Source organism: Podarcis filfolensis (assembly GCF_964270895.1).
Source record: "Podarcis filfolensis genome assembly, chromosome: 3".
NCBI lineage: Eukaryota > Metazoa > Chordata > Lepidosauria > Squamata > Lacertidae > Podarcis > Podarcis filfolensis.
Genome location: NC_139606.1, coordinates 94,203,892 through 94,219,915, shown reverse-complemented (window position 1 = coordinate 94,219,915; position 16,024 = coordinate 94,203,892). Strand labels below are relative to the sequence as shown.

The following is a 16,024-nucleotide window of genomic DNA, read 5'->3' as shown; positions in this document are numbered from 1 at the left end:
TTTTGTCTGCCTGCAATGCATCCGTGAAGTCTAGTAATGCCTCTTGCTTGTCTGGATGAGGGACACAAAAGTATGTGTAGATAGAAACTAGCCTACAGCAGAAAGGTAACAATTGCATTTATTGCTCTGCCTGCTGTTGCCTTTGGTCCTGTTCACCACTGGCATGTGGCCCTCAGAAGATTGCGCAGGAGAAAATGCGGCCCTCAATCTGAAAAAGGTTCCCTGTTCCTGGACTACTCTGATGGGCAGCAGTTCTCCAGGCTTTCAGGTTGAGGCCTTCCCCATAATCAGGTAATGACATCTTTTAACTGGAGAAGCTGGAGATTGAATACAGAAGTTTCTGTATGCAAAGAAGGTGCATTAGCCCTGGGCTTCAGTAACTCCAATAAGCAATTCCTGAGCTAGCTGAACATTTTTTTCAGTCAGGTAATACTTCTTGCTGTTCCTCTGCTTTTTCCTTTGAACTCTCCAGAATCCTATAGCTATCTTTTTCTTTGGTGATCATTTGTAGCTGAGTAAGATTGTCTTCCATAAACACGGTTTTAACAATGAATCCGTAAGTGACTGTGGAGGCCAATTCTGGATCCACATGTGGGGAAATTGGTTTCTGGGCAGGAGTTGATCACGGTGTGGATTTGCCAAACGTGCCTTCCTTTTAGCACGTTTCTCCCTTGTGTCCTGAGTTCGAGTGTCTTCAAAGCCCATGACACCTTTGGTAAAGGCTGTTCTCCAATTGGAGCGCTCGCAGGCAAGTGTTTCCCAATTGTTGGTGTTTATACTACATTTTTAAAATTTTGCCTTGAGACAGTCTTTAAACCTCTTTTGTTGACCACCAGCATTATGCTTTCCATTTTTAAGTTTGGAATAGAGTAGTTGTTTTGGAAGACAATAATCAGGCATCCACACAACATGACCAGTCCAACGAAGTTGATGTTGAAGAATCATTGCTTCAACACTGGTGACCTTTGCTTCTTCCAGTACACTGGTATTAGTTTGCCTTTCTTCCCAAGATCACCAACTAATACGCTCCTATGGCATGAATCGCTGAAGGAAGGCATTATTGGAGAAACTATACTCATTTGCCCTCGTAGTTTCCTCCTTAAACAAGCAATGCAAGCTTACTTCATGCCCGTGGGTTTTCCCCTCTGCTTTTTGATGTTGTGATCATTTATACACACATATTTACCAGAGAGATAGTGTTGTCCTGAACTTACATTCAGAACTCCATCCATAGGAATAACAAGTGGTAGGCGGGTTACTTAAAGGATGAAATTATTTCCATTAACAAGTTACCTAATGGCACTACACATTTCTAATTAGTCACAGGTTCAAATGATACTGTTATTGGTTTATGCTTCAGGGCATGAACAACCTTGAATTAACAGAATAAACTTATTATAAACTGGTAATTAAAGGTAATTATAAAGTAGGTATAAGAAATCAAGTGATACAACTGGCCTATAAGAGAATACAGAGGGTTGAGATTAATATTGTGCGACATAATTTTGGGCCTTGAAACTAAATTAATGTATATAATATTTAAATGCATTTTGTAAGAAAATTTTGTAATTGCGGGAAGACATTAAGGGATCATTCATGGCTTGTTGCATTGATGGTAATATTAATTCATGCTCGATATACCTCTTGATTATATACAGCTAGACATGAATTAATTCACCTTGGTTCACACACTGTCATATTTGGGCTTCATTACTCTCAACTTTGCTTCGTATCCACTGACTTGGTTTGAAGGATCCTAAAATATCATGTTCCATATGTAAACAGGTACGTTAGAGCATGAATTCCCCTAAAAAACACTGGGGGAGATGAACATAATTTGAGAATAGGCCTTTAAAGCTTTTTCTAAAAAACATGAGAGATGGGACCTGCATAATATCCATAGAAATTGCATACTATAATAGGGGTACCACTGCCAGAAGGCCCTGTTTTGCATGTTGACCAGGCTAATCACCTTTACAGGCATGAGTTACAGCTGGTTCTCTGAGCTAGATGTCAAGATATGGGTACAATTATATGGGTGCAAGTGGTCCTTTAGGTAACCTGGTCCCAGGCACTTTGATCTGGGCCCAGAAACACACTTGCAACCAGTGCAACTGATACATAATGGGTGTTACATGTTATGGCTGCCTTGTCCCTACCAGTAATACAGTGGACCCTCTGGATACAAATTTAATTTGTTCCGAGGGTCTGTGCGCACCCAAAGAATCCATATCCAGAGGTGTCACTTCTGCGCGCATGCGTGGCGCAATAGAGCACTTCTGCACATGCACGAGTGGCAAAACCCGGAAACAATACTTCCGAGTTTGCCACTTTCGCAACCCAAAGTTTACGTTACTCAAGAGTAACATAACCCAAGAGTCTACTGTAACAGGGTGACTGCATTTTGTACCAGAGCCATTCCCAAAGGCATGCACTGGATGTGACAGTGCATGGTCAACTGAGTTGTGATCTGACTTCTCTACATAGGGTTGCGGTTGGTGTACTAGTCTAAGCTCCTACAAGGCACTCCTGGTCATGATCTGAGCTTTCCCAGTGAGCGATAAGTCTAGCAGTACCTACAACCTGCAAACTTGTTCCTCCAGAGTGAGTGCAACCTCATGAAGGACAAGCTGAACACCTTTCTCTGGGGTTTACCAGTTTCCCCACTTGCAACATGTCCAACATCCCCACCTCTGTATTAAGCTTCAGATTGCACCTTCCCATACATCTGAAAATGGCCTCCAAACACTGGTTTAGGAGCCTCTCTGAGATGAGTTGGTGGGAAACAGAGGTAGAATTGAGTAATGTCTGCATACCAATGGCACTTCAGCCCAAGCTTCCAGATTATGCCTCCCAGTAGCTCCATTTAGATATTAAATAGCATGAGTTTCAGAATTGAATTTGAACACCCCACAGACCAATGGTCAATGGGTGGAGAAAGGCTGCTCTCTCATGATGATGTCTCAGGAAGGACCAGAGACACTGTATATCACCATGGCTCCTAAGCCCAGCCCAGATAACTGGCCCAAGAAAATGCCATGATTGGTGGCCGAAAATGCTGCTAAGAGGTCTAGGAGAACTCACTGGGTTGTAGTCCTTCTACTTACTGTATTCCCTGATGCAACCAACAGAGCAACCAAGGCTGTTTCTGTTCCATAACTAGGTCTAAAACTGTATTGAAATGCAACCAAATAATCCATATCATCCAACACTGCCTGTAGTCAGGCCACTAAATATTGACATTAAACTAGAAGATTACTACTTAAGATCCTAAACATGTGTCCTCCGAAGTCCTACTTATTTTGATAGAGTTAGCCATCCTACAGGCACCTTTAATATTGCATCTTTATTTTAATTTTCAGTTTATGAGTCCTAATTTGCACGTGAATAGTGCCTTTCTCTCAAGTTATCAAGTTCTGAGTGTCCAGAAATTGGTGGTGGTGTGGGGCAGGAGCAGAATCAGTGGCCTGAGTCAGTCAGTATTCTGGCAGCTTCCTACGTCATATGTTCACCACGGATGAATGCAGGCAAAATTTTAAACTTTGATTCAGTTCACTTCTAAGATTGATATGACAGCTTTGTACAGCCCATAACCTTGGAGAGTTTATAACAAACTGGTGAAAAAGGAAGGAAGGATGCTGAGTAATAGCCTATATAAAGAAGGCCGAGAGTCATTAATACTTTGCACAATAGCAAATCTGGATTTGCCACCAAGTATCAGTGTGCATGATACATGCTAGTGCCATCATACTATGCCTCTTAAAGTGTACACTCAAAATATCTTAGCAGTAAAATTGTAATGTGTGAATTGGCTGCAGAGATGCCTCTTTACCAAGCACACTACCACCCTGCCAGCAATGATTGAACTTGATGCAATATTCTCAAGGACGATTTGAAAATATTAATGCATTTTGTGCCAAACTTGGATTGGATCCAGACTAAGCTATTGAATCTAGGTTGCATTGATATCAATGGGACAATTTATTAATGACTTCCGTAGTATTGGGGGACTTACATTCCATTGTTTTTATTATTACAGTGGTACCTCGGGTTACATACACTTCAGGTTACAGACTCCACTAACCCAGAAGTAGTACCTCGGGTTAAGAACTTTGCTTCAGGATGAGAACAGAAATTGTGCTCCGGCGGCACGGTGGCAGCAGGAGGCCCCATTAGCTAAAGTGGTGCTTCAGGTTAAGAACAGTTTCAGGTTAAGAATGGACCTCCGGAACAAATTAAGTACTTAACCCGAGGTACCATGTATTATTATTATTATTATTATTATTATTATTATTATTATTATTATTATTACTACTACTACTACTACTACTACTACTATTTACTAAATTTGTATACCACCATCGAAAGATCACAAGGCAGTTTAGAAAATAAAAATACAAAATGAGAACACAAAAGACACAACAGAAAACAACAACAAACCAATAACCCACCTCCCACAAGCACAAGCACAATTAAAAGGTCATAGATTGTTTAATTAGCTAAAGGCCTGGGAGAAAAGGAGTATTTTTGGCCTGGTGCCTAAAGATATGTAATGAAGGCACCAGGTGACGCTTTTTGGGGAGAGCATTCCACAAACAGGGAGCCACCACAGAAAAGGCCCATTCTTGTGCTGCCAGAGAGAGTTCAGCTAGCTTTTATCTTGATCTGACCCCATTTCCAAACCTTAATAAGAGAAAGAGATGAAAATAAGAAAGCATTCATTAAGCTGTGGAGAAGCTAACACTGGAAAGAACAAATGGCACAGCTAAAGCAGCAGATTTTATTCTTAAAACAGGGGTTAGCCAACATGGTGCCTTTGTTGTGTTGTGGACTACAAATCCCATCAGCCCCAGCCACCATAGTCAATGGTCAGGAATGATGGGAACAGTATTACTGGATATCTGGGGACCCCCACATTGTCTACCCCTACTCTAAAGAAATCTATCATATGGAGGCATAGCTATGGAAGCTTTAGTTCTGCATTGTGTGTGTGTTTGTGTTTGGGGGAAAAAGAGAGAGAAACAGTGCTTGAGAATGTAGGTCAGAGCATTAATATAAATTTGATCACTTTCTTTTTATTCTTCAACATTCCCTATAATAAATCAGCTCACCTCCTCACCCCTACCCCCCTCATACATTTCACCCTTTCCGTCCTGATTTCGGATCACCGAATGTAAATCTGTGACAAGGGTATCTATATATAATATTAATGGGGCTGGGGAGGGCTGGTGTGAAATGTGAGTGCTTGCCAAATAAGGAGCGATCAGAGCCGAGCTGTTCATTCTCTGTAGCATGCTCTACATCATCTGCAGGACAAATGTAACATCATTAGGCAAAAAACCTAGCCATTCTGCACGGAAATGGCTAAGCTGGAGGTACCAATCAATCTAGCCGAGCCAGGTCCCCTCTGATACTGTCAGAGGCAACAGACAAAACAGATTGCCGTCTTGATCACAGAGCTTCCCGAAGCAGAGCAAAAACAACCCTGCTCTTATCTATGAGATGCCCGTGTAACCAGTTGTTGCATTCTCAGAATAGATTTAGCTGGATGGACCGAACTTGTATGCTTCATTTGGAAATAAAGGAACATTCACATGATATCCAGCCCAGCAGTTCAGAATCTAAACCTGACCAGGCAATGATCTGTCCAGGACAAGGGGAAACATATCAACTTCCAACACTCTCAGAACATCTTTTCCCTATCCAGAAAAACAAACAAGGCCCAGTATATGGGAACAGGTCCTATTTCATTCATTCATTTATTTATTTGAAAGCATTTGTAAAGGGTTAAAAAAATTAAAAATCATTTGGGACAGGCCCATGGCTATGAAAACCTGAACTGTTCCAGCCAGGTATGAACATGATATGATCACTGAAGTCATCCAAGACAATAAGCCTTGGGAATTCTAATGCCAATGTGGAGACCACCCTGGTCAGCTTGGGTAGAGAGACTTTAGGCTATGGGATGGGTGCTAAACCAACACTAAATGCAAATGTTCAATTCCAGAAGATTTTGGCATAGGTTATGTTTACTTTGGCAGGGCATGTTTACATGAGAGACTTGCACGTTCATTTCGAAGTAAGTGCCACTGAGTCAAATACACTGATTGCAGATCTTAAAAATAGCTCACTGCAGGCAATTTCTGAGGACTGGCGCCAGTAGTGAGCATCATCAGGCAATAGACAAGGCCATGCCCCACTAGGGCCCTCCACTTCTATTAGCTGGCGCCTTCTAGCCCTGTTGCTGCTGCTCCTTGCTGATGCTGAGCAAGTGAGCAGTGGAAGGAGCAAGAAGGAGTTGCATCTTCTACTCACCTAGTTCTCTTCATCTGTCTGGATGTATAGATCGGGCCTCTAGGAAGAGGGCATACCCTTCAAGTGTCCCAGTTTTACTGGAATTACCGCCTGGCTTCTGATATGATCCCAGAATGTCCTGTTTCCTCCCTCCAGCGCCGCCGCCGCCAAGCTCACGGAGGAGGATGAGTTGGTGTTTGCAGCCAGCAGTTGTGTTTGCCACGAAACCCTCAGGAAGTGCAACCCTGCCAGAGCGGAGGCAGTCAATAACTTCCCCCACCCTGGCCAATGCTTTGCAATTCTCTCTTTATATATATATATTGATATCACTGATTCGGGGTTCCCTACTGAATTTCTAGGCACTGATGACACCCTGGAATTTTATTTTAAGAAATGTGACCTGGGGCCTCCATGAAAATTGAATTCCCAAGGGAAAGGATAGTGTCTCATGTTACAAATACAGTGGTACCTTGGTTGTCGAGCTTAATCCATTCTGGGAGTCCATTTGACTCCTGGAACCATTAGAAAACCAAGGCATGGCTTCCAATTTGCTGCAGGAGCTTCCTGTACTCAATTGGAAGCTGCAGAAGCCACGTCAGAATGTTCGGCTTCCAAAAAATGTTCGGCTTCACAAACAGGAACACTTACTTCTGGGTGTGTGGTGTTTGGGAGCCGATTCAACAACCAAGGTACCACTAGATTCAGAAGTGATCATGACAAAATATTACAACAGGGACATAGAATATTCTTGTGGTGGGGCATTAACTGTTTTTTTTAATGAGCTAATTCATATATTAAAAACTCTTGGTGTAAGGTGGGAGAGAAATCTTAATTTAGTACAATCACAAAAAGGTGGCTATGTTTCTTCCAGAAAAAATAATAGGTCTACCTGAATAGTTTAGAGTTTACAAAAATGTATCACGCACACAAGTTTTTCTCTCTCTCTTGTATATCATGCAGAAAAAAGGAATCTGCAAGGTTCCAAAATAGTGCTGAAGAATCAGCTGATCATAGCACTCTCTTTCCCCACCAAAATCTTACTTTTTGATCTAGCAGTAACATTTAACTCATTGATAATTCTATTATTTAAAAACTTGCTCGTGTTTTCCCCCCAGAATCTATTTTTAGCACCCAGAAAGGGTTAAATATACCATAGGTTATTTCTGTATCTCTGTCAAGGTCACAAGGTGCAGGGAGCCCAGTTCATCGTTTGCAGGACTAATAAATCTCTCCAAAGGTCAGCATCTGCACTCATTATCAGCCAATCAGTTTTAATTCCAGTTTTAATACATAAACCGCTTGGAAATACACAGAAAACATTTTGTGGGTACCTGCATCCTATTTTATTCCCTTCTCTTTTTTAAAAAAAGAGACTGTTTGAGTCAGTTTATTAATAGTTTAAATAAAGGAAATCAATAGATGCATTAGAGGTATTTATCTTTAAAAGCATTTCTGTTTCTAAAAAATATTAACTATAACAACAATTAACAGACAAATATGTCTCCAACCAAGCTTTTCATTATATCTGATGCTTCATTTACAGAACTGGGACTTGTGAAGGCTGGTTCCCTGCTACATATGTTGTGCATCTATTTCTTCCAAAATAATCTAATTCACAGATGAGTAATCAGCGATGAGTTTCATATTTTACTCACTATTTCAAATTTGGGTTCTAAAACCATAGCCAGAGCAGCCTAGTGATAAGAGAGTTGGGTCTGAAATATATCTGTCAAACATGGCTGTGACGATGTCATGAGCAAACCACAGTTCCATGTTACACCCAAACACAGGGAACTGAGGCTTGTTCTAACCGAAGTCACTCATTAAACCAAATTCAGAAATTATTCCAAATAAGAATGTCTAGTAGTAGTATAAAAGGAAGAAGAAAACAGAAGTAGGGCATTCTCTCAGAAGGGAAAGTGATGGAACACTGTAACTGGGAATGTTAGAAGTTTGGGAAACCTCTGAGGAGGTTCTCCTTGCTATGAGAATACAGCAGAAGCTGATATTGAGGAGCACTTCTAGCCTAGTTCACTTTATATTGTAAATGGCCCTGTGATCCTCACAATGAAGGGGAGTACAGAAATTGAATAAATAAGTAATTAATAAGGGGAAAGCACAAAATTGTATCCAGTGCTGCAAAAGCATCAACTGCCATTTACGAAGCAACCCAAAACCAGTAATGGCATCTCAAGTAGCAGACACCAGCAAGTTAGATATGGACTGCAAATCCATTTACAGCTTTTCATTCTTATAAGTGTGCTTCCACTTGGCAAAAAGGAGCCCTGCATTCTGTTGGGCACAGCTCATGGGTGGTAAAACTCCATATAACATTTCAGTGTAGAAGTATCCAGACTCCCTCTTTGGAAAGTCTTTTATCATGTCAGAAGCAACTCAGAGGCACAAGTATGTGAGATGTTTCTGCTTGAAACAAATAGTTCCTTTCCTATTATCTTGCTTCTCTTCTACCACAAGGAGGAGGGACTGCTACGAGGGACTGTAGCTCAGTGGTAGAACACCTGCTTTGATTGCAGAAGGTTCGAGTTTCAATCCTTGACATTTTTAGGCAAAGCTTGAAACTCTGGTGAGATTGCTACCGATGTAGACAAAACTGAACTAGATGGACTTACAGTCTGATGGTACTAGACAGCTTCCTGAGTTACAATGAATTTTTATTGTAATACTTATGTATCAGTTTACAAATTGCCTTCTCTGTGTGGGTCAAGGCGATTTACAAAACAAAACAAAAATCCTGAAAAAAGATTTTAAAACAATACAAAGATGACCATCTATGGCAAAGGCCTTTTCATCCATCTGGAAGAGTCTCACCTCTTGGTGTCCTTTCCCTGTATAAATTGCCCATGCAAACTCACCATGGAAACCCTTTATAATGCAGTCCTGTTTTGTTGTATTTTAAACAGAAACTTCCAGGCATCTGTATGTGACACTCCAAGTTGCACCTGGATAACTGCAGCTATGTAATCATAGAAGCCCTTGAAAATAAATCCTACATTATGTATAGAGTTTGCCTTATCGCCTACCGTACCCTTCGAGGGGAGATAATAAATCTAATTGATTCTCTCGTGTGTTATCTTAATGCCAAAGAGTCCAACACAAAATTGTACAGCAATATTGAAATGACCACCACACAAAGTCAACATGATGCCAAGGAAAAGAATAGAACAATATTCTTAATTCTGAAAAACTGTATTGATAATCAATTGAAATGCAGCCACCATTGAAGAGCTGTCCAATTTTCAACTGCAGTATAAGTTGGGAAACAATTTGAAAATAATGGCTCATACAAAGAGGGTGGGTTGCTGGGTAGGTTTTTTTTAAGACAGTCAATATGGACTTCATCTGAAGGACAAATAAGATTTTGGCAGCCTTTGTGCTTTAGACATTATCTGCAGTACACGCCAAAGTGGCCCAACTCCTCTCAGCGTGTGAAATCCTTGTGCTTGACTTTAGTGAACCTGCATTTAATGGGATACTCATCCTCCACAGCTATTTTCAAACAGTGATCATTAACACAACCACCAGTGCCACTATTATTAGTATACAATCACTGTAAGTGTGGGTGTGTCAACTCATTCCATATGTGGCTTGCTGAACTGATTCTGATTTGAAATGTTTAATTACTTTGTAATACTTCCTCTTATCACATTGGGCTGCATGGTTTCTGGGAGTAAAACAGTTGCAAGTTGTAGCTCACCTCTGCAAAAGAAAGTTAATAATTTTCTTGCCCATTGGACAACACAGCTTTCAGTGAAATTAATTATTTCTGCTCCTTTGATTGAAGGAAACGAGCCTCTTTATCCAGGTTTGATTGCCCATCTGCTTTAGGAGTCAAGACCTCTGAAAAGTCTTTAAAGAACTGGTATCATACACACATTTCGGTGGAATTATTATGGATTTGTGAGTAGGTATGAATGGCAGCATGCAATTAATGGCTGTTGGGAATAAGATGGGAGAGTTGGAAGCCAATATGAGCAGTAGGGAAAGGTCTAGGAATAAACAAAATGGAACGTGAGGAGGGTACGAAACAGAGTGAGGAAAGTGCCTCAGGCAACATATGCTAGAGTAGAGGGAGGGTCGTTCCTCTGGAGCACCCCCCATGATGTTCTAATCTCTTGGAGGGCAAAATTTCAAGTGCCATAGCTGGTTGCCATCAGGTCTGGTGAAGGAAACTGACCCCTCACTGGTGTTGAAGTAAGAAGCAACTGAGAGTCTGATCAGCAAGGAAGCAGTACCATGGACAGCTCCAAAAGAAGCAAAGAGAAATCCACAGGCAAAGTTCAGGTTGGGTCATACCTACAACCAGCAGAGGTTCAGAGTAAACTGAGAGTTTACTTGTTGTTGTTGTTTAGTTGTTTAGTCGTTCAGTCGTGTCCGACTCTTCGTGACCCCATGGACCAGAGCACGCCAGGCACTCCTGTCTTCCACTGCCTCCCACAGTTTGGTCAAACTCATGCTGGTAGTTTCAAGAACACTGTCCAACCATCTCGTCCTCTGTTGTCCCCTTCTCCTTGTGCCCTCCATCTTTCCCAACATCAGGGTCTTTTCCAGGGAGTCTTCTCTTCTCATGAGGTGGCCAAAGTATTGGAGTCTCAGCTTCAGGATCTGTCCTTCCAGTGAGCACTCAGGGCTGATTTCCTTAAGAATGGATAGGTTTGATCTTCTTGCAGTCCATGGGACTCTCAAGAGTCTCCTCCAGCACCATAATTCAAAAGCATCAATTCTTCAGCGATCAGCCTTCTTTATGGTCCAGCTCTCACTTCCATGCATAGCCCCTGTTATCTTTTTGGTGTCCTTGCCTCTGAGGAAACTGCTAGTGCTTACAGGGAAGAGATGGCAAACATGTGGCTCCCCAGAAATTGTTGGATTACAACTCCCATCATTCCTGGCTATTGACCATGCTGGCTAGGGTTGGGGGGAATTTTATAAATACATACATACATACGTACATACATACGTACATACATACATACATAGCTTTATTTGTATGCCACCTTTCCATTGTTGAAACCAGGCTCAATGGATGCTCTGCCTTTGGAACTCTAGCTGAGATTCCTGATGGGTGCTTCTGTCTGAGATCTTGGGAAAAGAACACGTTCCATCGAGGGATCTGAGGAGCCAACTGTTATTCACCTGCCCTTGCTCTCTTCGTTGTTCTCTTTAGCTGTCTGTCGATGGTTCAAAATGCTCCTCTGAGAAAAGTATTCAGCCATTTAAGGTGCTCTATCTTTTCCAGGCAGAGCTAACTACACATGGTTAGGAGATTGCTTATGACATAATTAGTCGGCAATCTGGCACCAGGTGGTGATCGGTGAATCTTGCAACACATGGAAAGGTTAACAAAATGAGGTTCGTACCTCCGAAACAACCATGGGAAACCTTTTAAAAATTATTATTAAAAAGGAAGGCCCTCCTGTAATGTTAATCGATTCAATGTAATCGGTTTAATTTGTAACACCATCTAGGGGGAAAGTATTAACAATTTAATTGCTGCTTGGTTTTGAAAGAACACAATCCCTATCTTTCCCCTTTCCTTTCAAAAGCGCTGCCGTTCAACACAAGCAGCGCCTCTTCTGTTGTATAAGCGTAGGGAAAACCTATAGGCTCGCGACCCAGGAATGTTTTCTTGCCGGGGAGAGCTGGTACTTAAAATTCTTTGCACAGATAATTGCATCATGTCTAAAAGAGTAAAGTGTTGCAACCTTCCTCTGATATTTTTAGCTCGACTTATTTCATCTTTGCGCAAGCCAAAAAAATTTGATACCAGTAGCAAATCAATATTATAACAGAGAAAGAGAGGGCGGAAGCTCTCGGAAAGCAGCCAGATTCCCAAGCTGAGTTGCTAAGCAGATAGGAACAACTTCATCACCGTCCCTTCGAAGTAGCCTGAAATGACCATCTTTTGTGGCTTGTTTATGACACTTGGAGCGGTGGGGTGTGTGTGTGTGTGTGCACAGATTTCTCCAATGCACTGCGCGCTTGCTGCCATCTCATGTTCCCTTTTTGCAGTTTGCTCTTCCTTTTCCCCTCCGTTTGGGCAGCGGGGAGGAGACAGTTTGAAGAACATGTTAGTCCGCAGCTGCCTATCTGTCGAGGACAGTGGGCTTGATTAAAGGGGAGCTCCCTCCTGAATTTCACACATCACATCAATCATATTGATCAGCCCCCAGAAAGGCAACATATTGTCTGGGAATAAGCCAAGAAGGGATATCAATTTCACAATAGCACTTATGTCTTTCAGCCAAGAACTGGTTTATTTTTGGCCACTGAAAGCCGAGACTTGCTGTGGAGTTGTCTCCCACCGCACCCCTGCCGCTCCTTTCAGGTTTATATTTTGCCTTTATGTTGACAGTGGCAATTTTGCTGTCACAAAAATCTTAAAATCAAGGCTTGAACAGCTTTTAATATTTTTTTTTTTTAAAAAAACTCGTAGATCACTCAAGGATGCTATGTGCAACCTTGCTACATTTGATACTTTCATTCCAGGGAACACAGATTCAACCTTCTCGTAAACATATTGTTCGAAAACAGCAACTCTGTCACATACAAAAGACAACATCTCTCAGCCACACATTTATGTAAAACAGATTTCCACACAAGAGGATGCATGTACAGCTTGCTCTGGAGCTATGCTGCCTCCTATCACACGTATTTTTTGTTGAATAAGAAATACATTTGCCAAAATGATTTAATAACTTAGACACATCATATACTTAAAAACATAAAATGCACAATTAGAAGTTCCACGAATCACCTAATAAATAAGGTGTGGGAAATTTGACCTTCCAGATGTTGATAAACTACAACTTCCATTATCCTTGGTAATTGGCTGTGCTTGCTGTGGCTGATGGGAGTTGTAGTTCAGCAACATCTGGGGGGGCAAAGGTTCCCCACACGTGTAATAAATAGAGCACCAATCCATGGTGAAAACATGACAAAACACAGAACATACCTCTGGTAGGGAGGAGGCCAGCTAGGGCTAAGCTGCTTTCACACATGTGTTTTGTGCATCCCCAGTCAAACTGTAAAATTTGATGCTAGCTGGGAAGCCAGCACAGACTGTAGTTTGAATGATATATTTTGAAGTATATAAAACAGATGTAAGTAAAAATCAGGGCTGGAGAACCTGTGGCTCACTAGATGTTTTGAATGACAGCTCCCAGCATCCTTTACCATTGGTTGTGCTGGCTGGGCTGATGGGAATTGGACTCCAACATCTGGAGGGCTACAGGTCCCCTACCTCTGGTATAAATGAGTAGACAATTTTTATTGCCTAATTACCAGAGCCCCCTCTAATCTGCAAGGGTTAAGTTAGCATGTAAAGGGTGTTAGTGTGCTTGCTCTGCCCCTTCATCACCATTCTTGCGACATGAGTTGGAGGGTGACCTTGTGGACTGACTGGAGAGTCTTCGGGTCTTGTGGAGGCTCCCCATACGTAGGGCTTTAAAATGTATAGCGATCCTCTGCAAATACAGGAGGTTCATTGCTTGAGGAGATCACTTTCCATGTTTGAGGTTAATGAGAATGGTGAAGAGGGGTGGACCCTCTTCAGACATTACCTATAAGCCACCATTGCCCCTCCTTCCCAAATGGTGGCTTAACCCTTCTAGAGGAGGGAGGAATAGCATTGCATGTGGTAGTTGCCTGGATTCAATCTCCTGTTTGCTTGGTGCTGAATACAGAAAATTATTCCTTGTGCTACACCCTCCTGCACTTGTGGAAATAGCCCTGATGGATGACCCATGTGCAGGCAATAGTTTTTTTTATGCACAGCTAGACCTCTGTGTATTAGGGATTCTGCCTTCAAATCAAACAGATTATATCCAGTTGTGCCCCTCCACTTACATAAAGTTCTTACATCCAGTGGATGCTTCTGTGAGCAGTGCATCGGGGAGACAGATCCCCATGGCCCCCAAGACCTGGTCCAGACAGTTGGTTTGGCTTTTGGTAGTGGTGTTGGAGGAATATAGAAAGCTGCTGAGTCAGACCACTGATCCGTCTCGCTCAGTGTTGTTTACGCCGACTGGCTGCCGCTCTCCAGGATTTCTAACGGTGAACATTCTCAGAACTCACTGGAGACGCAAGGTGTGGCATTCGTACAGAGCCCCCGGTCGTCTCATGGACTATTGACCCGTACACCACTAATCTACTGCCACCAGCCAGGTAAAATCACTTCAATCTCAGTCAGATTCTCAAGTTAATAAAGAAGAGGGTATTTTATTTCAGTCACAACCGAACTTTTACGGCATTCCAAATGTTGTTACTCTTTACTTTCTTAGTCTTATTTTCCTCTCTCTATCTCTTCTACCTCCCCTCACTCAAGAACCCACTGCCCTGTCTCTCTGTTTCCAACTGCCTGCCAACTGCTTCTCCAGTTGCCTTTCCCAACCAGCCAACCCACTACAACCAACCAACTACCCACCAACAACTCAAACAAACCTCGAGCTAAGCCCTTTTATACACATCTAGGCTCCGCCTCCAGCTTTCCTATTGGTCTACATTGTTAACCCTTTCTTTTCCCCTGTACAGACAGGCTCTAAACGAATGGGCAAACGCCACACAAGGGATTGAACCTTCAGCATGCAACATGGATCCAGTCTACCTCTTGAGCTACCGCCCTTCCCCTACAAGACAGTGCACAGGGCTGCAGACAAAAGGGGGACTTTGCAAAAACCGCTTGCCTCTTCTGTTTGCAAAAGCTTCCATTGTGAGGGGCACACGGCACAGCACAACACAGTGCAGAGTTTGGAGCCCTCCTATAAACATTCCGCAGAGAATTCTTGCAACTGAACTTCAGGGTCCAGTGGCAATACTGTGCAATGCAGGGCACCCAGTTTCCCTATGTCTGCCTGCCTCCTGCAGTACTCTGTGCCACATCCTGTCCTGTTCAGGGAAGTCCACCAACCCTCAAGAGGGGGTTACAGGAGGGGGTCACAGGAGGTATGAAGATTGACAAAAATAGGATGCTCTGCCTTGCATGATCAGAAGTGCTTTCTCCTAGATCAGAAGTTTGATGACCCATGTGTGTTTAAAATGCTACCCAATCATTGGCTTTTTTTTTAAACTTCAGTAGCAAACAACAACTTTTCCAACCATTTATGTATTTTTGAACCAAGATAGGAGATTATGCTACTTTCCTGCAAATTAAGTAGTTAATATTCATGTGCAATCCCTTCTAACAGTCTTATCTTAAAAAGTTACTATGCAGCTTGATTAATACAAGCCTTGATTTGCAATCCTATACACACCTACCTGGGAGTAACACCCATTGAACTCAGCTGGGTTTACTTCTGAGTAGATATGCGCACCATTGCAGTGTTGATGTCCTATATGGTTGATCAATACTGCAATCCTATACATGTCTACTCAGAGATACGTCTGACTGAGTTCAGTGAGGCTTGCTCCCCAGTAACTAAAGTGATTAAATACGTTATTATACATTAGTTACAAAACAATTTTTAATGCTGTTATAAAACTTTATTATAATTTTCCCCTATATCAACACCCCTTTCTCATATTTCTGCTTACTCAAGATCCCCGTGTTTACTGATTTTTGAGAAGTTTACATTTAATTTACTGGGATGATTAAATTTCATGACCATTTATTGAAAATCCCTTTTTTAAAAAAAGTACCATTATTATTAGCATTAACAAACAGATTTATTGTTACCAACTGAACATGCAGTAAAGGGTAATTGAATGTTATTTTATT

At 41.9% G+C, this 16,024-nt stretch overlaps 1 long non-coding RNA gene across 1 annotated transcript in view; it reads right to left on the bottom strand.

Moving 5' to 3' along the window:
* LOC310758930 overlaps nucleotides 1-16,024 on the bottom strand; it is a 33,521-nt gene that overhangs the window by 16,856 nt on the left and 641 nt on the right. The window lies entirely within an intron of this gene.